Source organism: Bactrocera tryoni, unplaced genomic scaffold (assembly GCF_016617805.1).
Source record: "Bactrocera tryoni isolate S06 unplaced genomic scaffold, CSIRO_BtryS06_freeze2 scaffold_7, whole genome shotgun sequence".
Taxonomy (NCBI): Eukaryota; Metazoa; Arthropoda; class Insecta; order Diptera; family Tephritidae; genus Bactrocera; species Bactrocera tryoni.
The window spans coordinates 3,172,499-3,184,827 of NW_024396366.1; the positions used below are offsets into that span (position 1 = coordinate 3,172,499).

A 12,329-nucleotide genomic window follows, 5' to 3' on the forward strand; every position below is an offset into this window, starting at 1 on the left:
GAATTAGATGTCGGTAGTTTGTAAAATTATTTACATTCCCCTACTGGGGAACCGAGCACCCAAAACTAACCTTGGTAACGCGCTTTTTGCATACCCCAATGGTAATGTGGAAACTGCAAAATTTCTAAATAAATATTTAATAATTGGCAACTCCAATTTATTTAGAGTGGCATCACTGATAAATACTATAAAAATGGGCATTTGGACAGCGCTCTCACCAAATGAAGAGTTTCGTATAATTTTTCTTTGTCATTGGACTTCTGATCAGATACATCAACGGAATACTTTTTTGCTAAATTTTTTTCAGTTGCGTTGAGTTCATCTCCTTTCATATTCTACGATATGATACCACAGAAATTATAACGATTTCTTTTGAATTCAATTTATTTTTTACGGCAATTATCATTAACTTATTTATGTAGGTTTTTTTTTTCTTGTTGATGGTAAAATCGCATCGACATGTTATAAATTTTCTGCAGTAATCTTGCATTCACTCTAAATTGCTTTAGGCCAAATTATGGTATCACAAGAAGACTTTCTATGTTTCAAACTCAGCGGCGATGGAGGAATTGTTGTCTTGAAGGGCCATGTTTCTGATGCATTTTAAATTCAAATCGCACACAAATTTGTTCATATATTGCAAAATTTCATAAACGTCTCCACGAGTTTCTGCCATAAGTTTGAGTTTTTTAACTTTTATCAATCCGGGAAGATTTTTCTCAAATGCCTCGGCGGCATTGATTTAGGAAGACCACTAAAGAGGATTCCGAATTTCTCAATTGAAGCATTTTTAAAAGACACAAAAAATTTATTGCTCTAAGTCAGCATTTACACGAGTTGGCTCAACCAAATTCAGCGTGAAGGCACCGCAGGGCTAATTATTTTGTTCTGTCCATGGAAATCTTCCAAAGAAATTATTTATTTTCCAATGTTTTGCAAATTAAAGAGACAATATATTTGCCGAATCTTTCCTGACAAACTACAATAAATTTTGCACTTCCTTTGCTTCTAATAACGTCCCGTTTCTGAACCGAGGTATTTTTGACGGATAAATCTGCAATTTCGACGCGAATTGTACTCTAACGCAAACGAAGATTTCAAGCTGCGTAAAATTTCGATAACAATAATTCAATAATTTTCGATCTAGTCTTCAACTCGATTGGAGATAACCATAACCATGGGAATTTTCTGCCAAAACACCAACAACGGTAGCGACGGACAAACCTTTATTTTTTCTCTTACTTTTTTATATACATAGTACATATGTATTTAAGCAAATTCTTATTTATAGATTTATTTTTCTGCGGCTGTACGAACTCTTCGGATCGGACAAGAGTCACAAAACTGATAACGCTGCCTTTGGCGCATTAGTCAAATTTTACTTTACCGCTAGTTTTGATGACGACGCATTGGTAACGATAGCATAAAATTATATAAATATTTAGTCCGATTTGTGTTTAACTGCATATGTATGTAAGATGGAATTTTGTAAATCATAAAGAAAAGACATTTTTAGAAATATTTTTTTCTAGGTTGATTATACATAGATTCTATAAAAAATAATAAAATAAAAGAATAGTTCTCTTCCGGGGAGGATGAACTCATGAGAAATTCACGCAAGTGGGGAAAGTTCTCTGATTGCCATTCACTAGGGAGTGGCCAGAAAATATTCTTTTACATAGGCCTCAAGCAGCTTCCAGTCCTAGACCAGCTAAAGTGGGAAGGCGAAGCATCACGTTCACAGGGTTGTGCGCTGAGTTTGAGACCCGCCACAATGAAAAGGAACAAAAAGCTTCGGAAGAAATATCTCTCTTTTAATAACGACCATGGCAAAAGAAATAATGATCAGTCACCGACTAACATTCGTGCTGAGCAGTTGTGTCGTTGTTATTTCCCATTTTCCGCTAATCATTAGCAACCCGCGTGTGCTTCAACTTTGCTTAATCTACTTTTGCAAACATATTTGGTTTGCCGTATATAAGTGAGTAAGAAAAACTTAATCACAGAATTGTGAGTGTGTTTTGATCAAAAATGCCCCAAGGGGCTACCCATTTCGGGGACAATAGGTTTGCTCTGCTTGCCCAGAGTCCCCAACCTAAGCGTAAAAAAGCGAATCAAAAACTGTCGGAAATTTTTCCTACTCTTCCACCTACAAAAAAAGACGATCCAAAATTTATTGTGCTAAAATCTGACGATATTTCCAAGCCTCTTTCAAAAATCTCGTGTTTTCGTGTTCACAATGCTATATTAACCATAAGCAAAAACATAAACAAAATCAGTGAATTGCGTGATGGAAGCCTACTTATTCTGGTAAATAATAAACTCATTGCTGAGAAATTTATAAAAACCAAACATCTTCCCTCAATTGGATCAGTCACAGCGACCTATCATGAACACCTTAACTCCAATAAAGGTACGATCTATGCACCATTCCTCATAGACGTCCCGGAAGATGAAATAATTGAAGGCCTAAAGTCATATGAAGTGTCCTCTGTCTACAAATTCAAACGAGTAGTTGATGGTGTAGAAAAATACACTGGAGTAATGCTTATCTCTTTTAACTCCTACTCTCTTCCGACTAAAATTGACATCGCATGGAGAATGACCTCTGTGCGCCCTTATGTTCCAAATCCAATGCGATGCAAATCGTGCCAGAAATTGGGACACACGGCCAAACACTGCCGTAATTCTCCAATGTGCGTTATTTGCAGCCTTCCAATACACTTCCCTGAGAACTGCCAGCGTACGATGTGTATGAACTGCTCCGGGGATCACCCGTCTTCCGCCAACTCTTGCCCTAAGTTTCAACAAGCAAAAGAAATACTGAAAATAAAAACCTTGGAAAAATGCAGCATGCGAGATGCTGTTAAAAAGTACAAAGAAACTCTTCCAACCAACACCTTAACTGAATCTTTTGCTAATGCACTAAAAACAACAACTCAAATTACACCGCACTCAACCTCAAATAATACAAACAACAACCAAACCCCAAATAAAAAAAATAATCAGTACACAGAAAACTGCTCAGCATCTATCTCCACTCCTTCCATAAGTGAACACAACTCTCCTCCGACAATAAATAACAACGATATTCCCATAGACAATAACTTCGCAATTGGTCTTACCTCTCTCAGTCCAACAACATCTTCCCTAATTTTCAGCACTCTAAATTCCATCAATAAACTTCCAACCGCCAACAATAATCCACCTAACGCAATGGCATCTCACAATAGCTATATGCATTGTTCTGATACACCCGCTATACACCAACATTCCAAACAAAAAGAACAAAATAACACAGAAAATAACGAAGTTGAATACAGCAAAGATCCTCAATAATCACTTGAGTGAGCTTTCAACAGTTGACACTCAGCCAAGCTGACAACTCATTCTAGTTGATATCTCATTCTCTCTTAAGCTTTCTCATCTTCTCCCTTCTTCAATATTTCTAGTTATCTTTAATCCAAGCGCTTAATAAAGTACTCTCCTAACATGTGTACGATAATGCAATGGAACCTAAATGGCTACATTAACAATTACAACGAACTCCAGCTCTTAATTAAAGATCACGCACCATCAATAATACTCTTAAACGAAACACATATTGCTTACAAACAGACTGCTCATACCCCCAAACAATACGATGGTATATTCCACAACCTTCCACATAACAAAACAAATAAACAAGGCATTGGAGTTTTAATAAGAAGGGACATTCCATACAAAGTGAAACATATCCAGTCTAACTTGGCTGTGCTATCGATTGAAATATTTCTAACACAAAGAATTCACGTAATATGCTTATATATTCCACCTGACCAACACTTCACCACCAACGATATCATGCAAATAACCAGTCAATTTCCTTCCCCAATGATCTTGGCCGGTGACTTGAATGCATGGAGCCCGATATGGGGTTCAACGACAGTAAACACGAGAGGAAAACATATAGAAGACGTAATCCTTTCCTCAAACTTAATCTCCTTAAACAATGGCTCAGCCACCCATTTCTCAACTTTCTCCACTTTTTCTCATGTTGACGTTACTTTGTGTACAGATACGCTCGCCGCCAAATGTGAATGGAACATACTAGACTACTTACATGGAAGTGACCACTTCCCCATAATACTAAAAGTGCACTTGGGACCAATAAACAAATTCTATAAACCAAAAAATATTTTCAAAACCGATCACGCTGACTGGGTAAAATTCCAAACTCTCTGCAGAGCTAAATGTGATAAAAGCCCAACAGCAGCAAATCCCAACCAGGAAACCGCTCGAATAACGAAAATTATTCGCGCAGCAGCAAACGATTCCATTCCACAAACTAATCATTCAAAAATTTCTAAAAACATCCCTTGGTGGAATAAACAATTAGCTTCTTTAAGAACAAAAAAACAAACTGCGTGGTATGACTACAAACGATGCCGCACACTAGAAAAACTCATTTGCTTCAAGAAAGCCAACGCCTACTTTCGTCGATCCGTCAAACAAGCCAAGCGCAAATGTCTCGAAGATTTTACGCTCAAAATCAATCCTTCTTCCAATCCGAGACAAATCTGGGCTGACCTCAAAAAGTTAGCTGGTTCGCCCACCACGTCAGCAATCAGGTGCTTAAATTTGCCTTCAGGTCACTTAAACAACCCAATAGATATCGCAGAAGAATTAGTCAACCATTTTTCCAACAACAGTTCTGACAACAATTTCAGCACTCAGTTTCAAGCCCTCAAATCATCCACACTTTCAGAAAACGCCTCTATGTCTCCATCTATGTCACCCTCAGCAAAACAAATCGATTCCAGTGTTCAATTAGATGAGTTTGAGTATGCTCTATCCGGAGTAAGCGGCAAAACCCCCGGTTTAGATAAAATATCTTACCCTATGATCAAAAACTTGCCAATTGAGCTCAAGCAACGAATCGTCAAACTTTACAATAAAATACTGGACACCGGTATTTATCCCCAATTTTGGAAGACATCGGGCGTAATCCCTATTCTTAAACCCAATAAAGAATCAACAGATATCGACAGCTATAGACCAATCTCTCTCCTACCATGCTTAGGCAAACTTTTCGAAAAAATTATTGCGAACCGGCTGTCGTGGTACGCCCAGCGGAATAAATTGATGACACCTAATCAAGTCGGTTATAAAAGAAGCCAAGGCACGTTAGATGTATTACTCCACCTCGACCACTCCATATGCAACGCTCTGTCCAGTAGGAATCATTTATCTATATTATCCTTAGATTTCAACAAAGCCTTTGATAAAATCGGTGCCCACATTGTGCTGCGGCAATTAAAAAACTGGAAGATCGGTCCAAAAATTTTGAATTTCGTTAAAAGCTTCCTCACTAACCGTAAATTGAAAGTAAATGTTAATGGATTCTTCTCCTCCACACTTCCACTCTCAAACGGCACGCCGCAAGGTTCGCCACTTTCAACATTCCTCTTCATCACTGCCTTTGATGAAATAAGTCGAATAATAAACACGCACAAAGGAATCGAGCACCAAATGTATGCAGACGATGTCGTTATTTACTCCAACCGTTCTGACCTCAACGCAGTCGAACATACATTTTCCAATATCCTTAATGAAATCTCTGAATGGTCGCTAGTTTCCGGTGCACAGCTATCACTAGAAAAAACGCATATCCTCCATATATGCAGAAAAACAAAATGCAGCGGAATAAAACTTTGCTTTAACAATACTAACATAGAATGCACAAAAGAATTAAAAATCCTAGGATTAGTTTTTGACTCTAAGTATAATTTTAATTCGCATTGTAAATACATTAGAAACTCTTTGCAATCAAGATTAAACATTGTAAAATATCTTTCGTCAAAATACTCGTTAATACATCCAAATACGCTCATCAGTGTTGTCAGATCGCTTCTTCTTTCAAAGATCGACTATGCGCTTCCGCTTTACGGACGAAGTTCGAAGAACAACATCAAGCTTATATGTGCCCCGTACCACTGCGCGATACGCCGTAGCCTCAGAGCTTTTCCAACATCACCCATTGAAATCATGCTTGCGGAGTCAGGTCTACCAAGTGTACAAAATAGGATTGTAGACGAAACCCACCGACTACTATCAAAAGCGGTTGAAAGCACAAACTCATCGCTGACCAAGGCCTTTGCTACTTCGCTGAGGCGTACCAGGCTACCAAGATTTCTTTCAGCAATAACAAAATGCGTTATCTTTGCAAAAAAAAATGCTCTTCCGCTGTCGGTGGGGAATAAAGTAAAGCCCCTTCATCCTCATTGGCTAATCCCGTGCGAATCACTCCCCAACAAACTATCCAAGCTGCCCAAACAGAACACACCAAACGATGTTTACAAAAAAACGTTTTTAGAAATGGAGCATGAATACGAAAAAAATGGCTGGAAGTCGATCTTCACAGACGGATCTAAGTCATCCGAATACACTTCCTTTTCCGTGGTCACGAACACAGGTAATACAATTTGCAACTGGCTTCTTCCTCATATGTGTTCGGTTTTCTCAGCAGAGGCATCTGCCATATTGAAGGCGGTCGAGCATGCAAAAAAACACAATGGTAAATATCTCATTTGCACCGACAGCAAGTCTTGCATCTCAGCCATTAAGTCGTTATCAAATTACAATCCGATAATAAGCAAAATCAGAGACGCCGTGATCAGCGCCCCGAGAAAAATCAAAATAATGTGGATTCCGGGCCACGTGGGAATAACTGGCAATCACCTCGCTGACGCCGCTGCCAAAAGTGTCAAAAGCATACCGGCTCTTACTTACAACTATCTTTCGAAACAAGACATACGCAACTTCATCAAACACAAAAGGCTCGAAGAAAACTTAAATGCTTGGAAACTATACACCCATAGTTACGCCATCATCAACCCAGATAGAATACCAACCGTGTATGGGCCCACCACGAAAATAAGCGCCATCAAAGCATACACTCGCCTCAGGATCGGACACACCATCCTAACTCACTCGCATATACTTATGGGAAAATCCCGTTCCAATTGCCCTTTTTGTGACAACTCCGTATCAATTCAACACATACTAGCAGACTGCCCAGTAATCCACTCAACAACACACTACTCTGACAACATTGACTTAGCACAAGCATTAAAAAATCCCTCAGATAAAAACGTAATGAATACATATAAATTTTTAAAAGATAGAAATTTACTAAAATACATCTAACACACTAATAACTAACTAACACAATAATAGTACCTAAGCTATTAATAAGGCGGCTGAAGGCCTAGTAGCCAGTGCTGCGATTTCATGTATTTATATAATAAATATTTTATTGTATAAATGATTATAAAATAAAAATAAATAAAAAAAAAGAAATAATGATTACTTTTTAAGGACGTGCACCTGGAATGTCCCATCCCTTAATTGGGAAAGGTGCCGCTGCCCTCCTGAAAATAAAGACTGACATCACCGCCGTCCAAGAAATGCGATGGACGGGACAAGGACTGAGGAGAGTAGGTCCTTGAGGCACTTACTACAGTGACCATATAAAGAGATTCGTGGTGGGAGATAGCGCATATATGAGAGCTGCCCACAGCACGATGTCAAAATCGTGCATGGCGTCTTAAACGCCAGGTTGGGCAAGGATGGTATCTTTGGCACAACAGTCGGAACACTCAGCCTCCACGATGAAACATCCCCAAATTGATTAGGGCTGATCGACTTCGCCGGGAACCGAAACATGGTTATCTGTAATACTAGATTCCAGAATAAGAAAATACATCAAGCTACCTGGCACTCTCGAGATAGAAAAGCCACCAACCGGATCGATCATGTTCTGATAGACAGAAGATACGTCCCCAGTGTTCTAGACGTTCGTACGCTCCTCGGGCCACTATCTTGCTGCAATCAAGATTCGATCGATCACGATGGGATAGATACCGAGAGTTGAAGAGGGAAGCAAGGCGCATTTGCAGGCAGAAAAAGAAAGAGAAATACGTGAGTATGAAGAGCTTGACCAGCTGGCCGACAGGGATAATGCTCGAAAATTCTACGAAAAAATGCGGCGACAAACAGAAGGTTTCAAGACCGTAGCATACTCTTGTAGAACACCTACAGGTGATCTAGTAACCGATGCCCAGAGCATTCTAAAATTATGGAGAGGACACTTCTCCAGCCTGCTGAATGGCAGTGAACGCACAACGCCAGGAGAAGGCGAACCCGATTCCCCAATCGATGACGATGGAGCAGACGTTCCATTACCCGACCATGAAGAAGTTCGAATAGCAATTACCCGCCTGAAGAACAACAAAGCGGCGGGGGCCGATGGATTACCGGCCGAGCTATTCAAACACGGCGGCGAAAAACTGATAAGGAGCATGCATCAGCTTCTTTGTAAAATATGGTCGGACGAAAGCATGCCCAACGATTGGAATTTAAGTGTGCTGTGCCCAATCCATAAAAACGGAGACCCCATAATTACCGTGGGATAAGCCTCCTCAACATCGCATATGAGGTTCTATCGAGCGTATTGTGTGACTGTCAACAATCTGATTGGGCCTTATCAGTGTGGCTTCAGACCTGGCAAACCAACAACTGACCAGATATTCACCATGCGCCAAATCTTGGAAAAGATCCGTGAAAAGAGAGTCGACACACACCACCTCTTCATCGATATCAAAGCTGCCTTTGACAGCACGAAAAGGAGCTGCCTTTATGTTGCGATGTCTGCATTTGGTATCCCTTCAAAACTAATACTGACATTGAGCAACACCAAAAGCTCCGTCAGGATCTGGAATCACCACCGTTCGATATGAAACGAGGTTTCAGACAAGGCGACTTTTTTCGCGTGACTTCTTCAACTTTCTTCTGGAGAAAATAATTCGAGCTGCAGAACTAAACCGAGAAGGTACAATCTTCTATTCATTTTAGTTACAATTGGGAAATCTTTTATCAAATTGTGGGCTTTTATACGTACATATGAAAGGTACTTTTATTCTGTTGATAGTCTGTTTTTTTTTTTTTGCTGTTGGTAGTAACGGTGCAATGCTATGTTTTTGCACTTAAAATGGTTTTAAGTAATCATTAAAGAATGCCTTTTGAAGCAGCTGGAACTTTAACCAAAGAACATCTTCCGAAATATTTATTATACGTTTTATTATCTGTCTTACATTTTATAAATTGATGGTAGTTATAAAGAAACTTAAAATTGTTAGGCAATTTTACAATTGTTACCCACAGTGCAACTACCCAGAACTACCTGTTGCTCTCAATTCTCTCTTCATGTTTGCCCGCATTGATCCTCTAATCTAGCCCTCAAAAAGTGCATGCGTGAGTTAAGGAAGATAACATTCCTTATCATCCTCACGAACCCAAATATATCAACAAATCCGTATCAGCTGTAAACATAAAAACGTGTATCATGACATATACATATATGTACATAATAATGTATTGTAATTATTAACAGATAAGAAGTTATCCAAATATATTTATCAGCTTAACTACACAACAGAAAAACATGAATGTTCTCTCGATAGCATCGTAAAGGAGGAGTAGAGTAACTATCAGCTGATGTTATGTAAACAAAGGCACAGCTGAGAGGTGCCACTGTAAACGTCAAGGGGAGTCCGGGGTTGAGTTTCTATTGGGATCCAAGATGGCCGACTTTTAACCGGAAAGTGGTATATAAATCTTTAATATATTTTCAAAAGAAAATCGTTTTATTTTAATATATATTCATAAAGATGAGAACAATATGAGCAAATACATGAGAAATTAAGTTTTTTATTTATGCCTCTTTTTAACTGTGGTAAGTTAATAAACGTTCACCACAGAAAAATGTTACGAACAAATAAGTAACCATGCCGAATAGTGGGGTCCAGATTATGCTCATTCACAGCCATATTTATATTTTTGCCATCGTAACGGAGGTTTTTGCAAGACAATTTGTTTGAGTTTATTTCTTGGTACAATCCTTTACTTGAATCTGGAAGAAGTGTTTGCAAATTTCCCTTCTTCTTCTTAATTGGCGTAGAAACCGCTTAAGCGATTATAGCCGAGTTAACAACAGCGCGCCAGTCGCTTCTTCTTCTCGCTACGTGGCGCCAATTGGATATTCCAAGCGAAGCCAGGTCCTTCTCCACTTGGTCCTTCCAACGGAGTGGAGGTCTTCCTCTTCCTCTGCTTCCCCGGCGGGTACCGTCGAATATTTTCAGAGCTGGAGTGTTTTCGTCCATCCGGACAACATGACCTAGCCAGCGTAGCCGCTGTCTTTTAATTCGCTGAACTATGTCGATGTCGTCGTATATCTCGTACAGCTCATCGTTCCATCGAATGCGGTATTCGCCGTGGCTAACGCGCAAAGGACCATAAATCTTTCGCAGAACTTTTCTCTCGAAAACTCGCAACGTCGACTCATCCGTTGTTGACATCGTCAAGACTCTGCATCATATAGCAGGACGGGAATTATGAGTGACTTATAGAGTTTGGTTTTTGTTTGTCGAGAGAGGACTTTGCTTCTCAATTGCCTACTCAGTCCGAAGTAGCACCTGTTGGCAAGAGTTATCCTGCGTTGGATTTCTAGGCTGACATTGTTGGTGGTGTTTACGCTGGTTCCAAGATAGACGAAATTATCTACGACTTCAAAGTTATGACTGTCAACAGTGACGTGAGTGCCAAGTCGCGAATGCGACGACTGTTTGTTTGATGACAGGAGATACTTCGTCTTGCCCTCGTTCACTACCAGACCCATTTTCTGTGCTTCCTTGTCCAGCCTGGAGAAAGCAGAACTAACGGCGCGGGTGTTGTGGCCGATGATATCAATATCATCGGCATACGCCAACAGCTGTACACTCTTATAGAAGATGGTACCTTCTCTATTTAGTTCTGCGGCAAATTTCCCTTGGGACGATAAATAACAGATCGGCTGGGATTTTATTCCAATAAAAGTACGAAATAACTAAACATGGCTTCGTTAATATTGCTGCGTAATGGGTCAGGTGCTGTTCCTATTTTATAATTTAAGAGATGAAAAAGCGATACGCGATGCTGTGAAGTACTCAAATGTAGTTATCAACTTAGTTGGTCGTGAATTCGAGACAAAATTTTAAATTCAATGACGTGCCCGTAGAAGGTGCACGTCGCATTGCTGGGTAAGCTAAAATTAAACTTTATTTCAATAGATTTACCATGTTTTTTTAATTTTTTTTTTTATAGAATCAGCAAAGAAGCTGTTGTAGAACGTTTGATTATTTGTCTGCTTTAAACGCTAGTCCCAAACCAATGAGCTTTGTGCTTGAGGGTGGAAGCAACTTTTTGAAGAGCAAATACTACGGTGAATGTGCGTCATGTGTGAATGTGTGTCAATTGCGCTAAGGATCCCGATACTGCTGGTCAGGTTTATGCTGTTGGGAAGGTTTTGAGCAAAATTGAATTTACATACTTTCTAATATGCTAAACACTCAACACACACCTTGCAGACCAAAACGTTACGAGTTGAGCGAATTAATTGACTGGTTTCATCGCGTTATGCGCAAAGATGAAAAATGGTGGGGATACCGTCGTTAAGACATGCGTTGCGATCCTACCTTGCTACCTATTCATCGAGCTTATCTGTCCTGGACAACCTATTGGTGAGCTACATATGGAACGTATCGATCGCGAATGTATTACCGATGTCGTTTGGGTTTACAATTGACCTCCACGGAAGAGCATGGGGATTGCGACCATATCGTGCTGCGTAATATTATGATGCCGAATTGGGAGAGTGGGAGGAACCAGCTCCACCAAAACCGCTAGAACATCGGGAAGAACTACGTATGTTTGCATAAAACTACTATAATGGCAAAAACGCTAACAACAACAGCCAAGCAAATAATAAACCACACTCATCAAATGAAAGTTGGTGGCGTTGGTGGCCAAGCAGCGATTTGAAAAGAAACATTTGCATCTACGCGAATTACAATTCGTCTTTACATCTAGCGAATTCAGGTCGATTATGAACGATGTGGGAATTTATAATTAAACTTTAAAAAATAAATAAATGTAATTTGGTTAATAATGAACCGCTATTAAAAATTAAGGAATTTGAGTTGTATTTTTATTTGGGCCAAACAGGTTATTTTCGATTAGGACAATTTCTAATGGAAGATATTTTGAACAATCGATGAATTTGTATAAACAACATCAAACTATTTCTTGCATAAAAATCTTATATTCACGTAGGTGTTAGTACTTTTTTAAATATGAAAGTATATAACTTATCGCAATATTCATACGTGCAGCAAAATCCAGTATTGCTATTGAGCATGTCAAAATAGTGTTGCGTAAGCTAATTTTTACTAATATATAGATATTGCAAATTC

At 39.3% G+C, this 12,329-nt stretch overlaps 2 pseudogenes; both read left to right on the forward strand.

Annotated features, from left to right (window-relative positions):
• Positions 1–10,796: 10,796 nt before the first annotated feature.
• Positions 10,797–11,358, forward strand: LOC120781734 (annotated as a pseudogene).
• Positions 11,359–11,403: 45 nt separating this feature from the next.
• LOC120781733 lies at positions 11,404–11,814 on the forward strand (annotated as a pseudogene).
• The last annotated feature ends 515 nt before the right edge of the window (positions 11,815–12,329 follow it).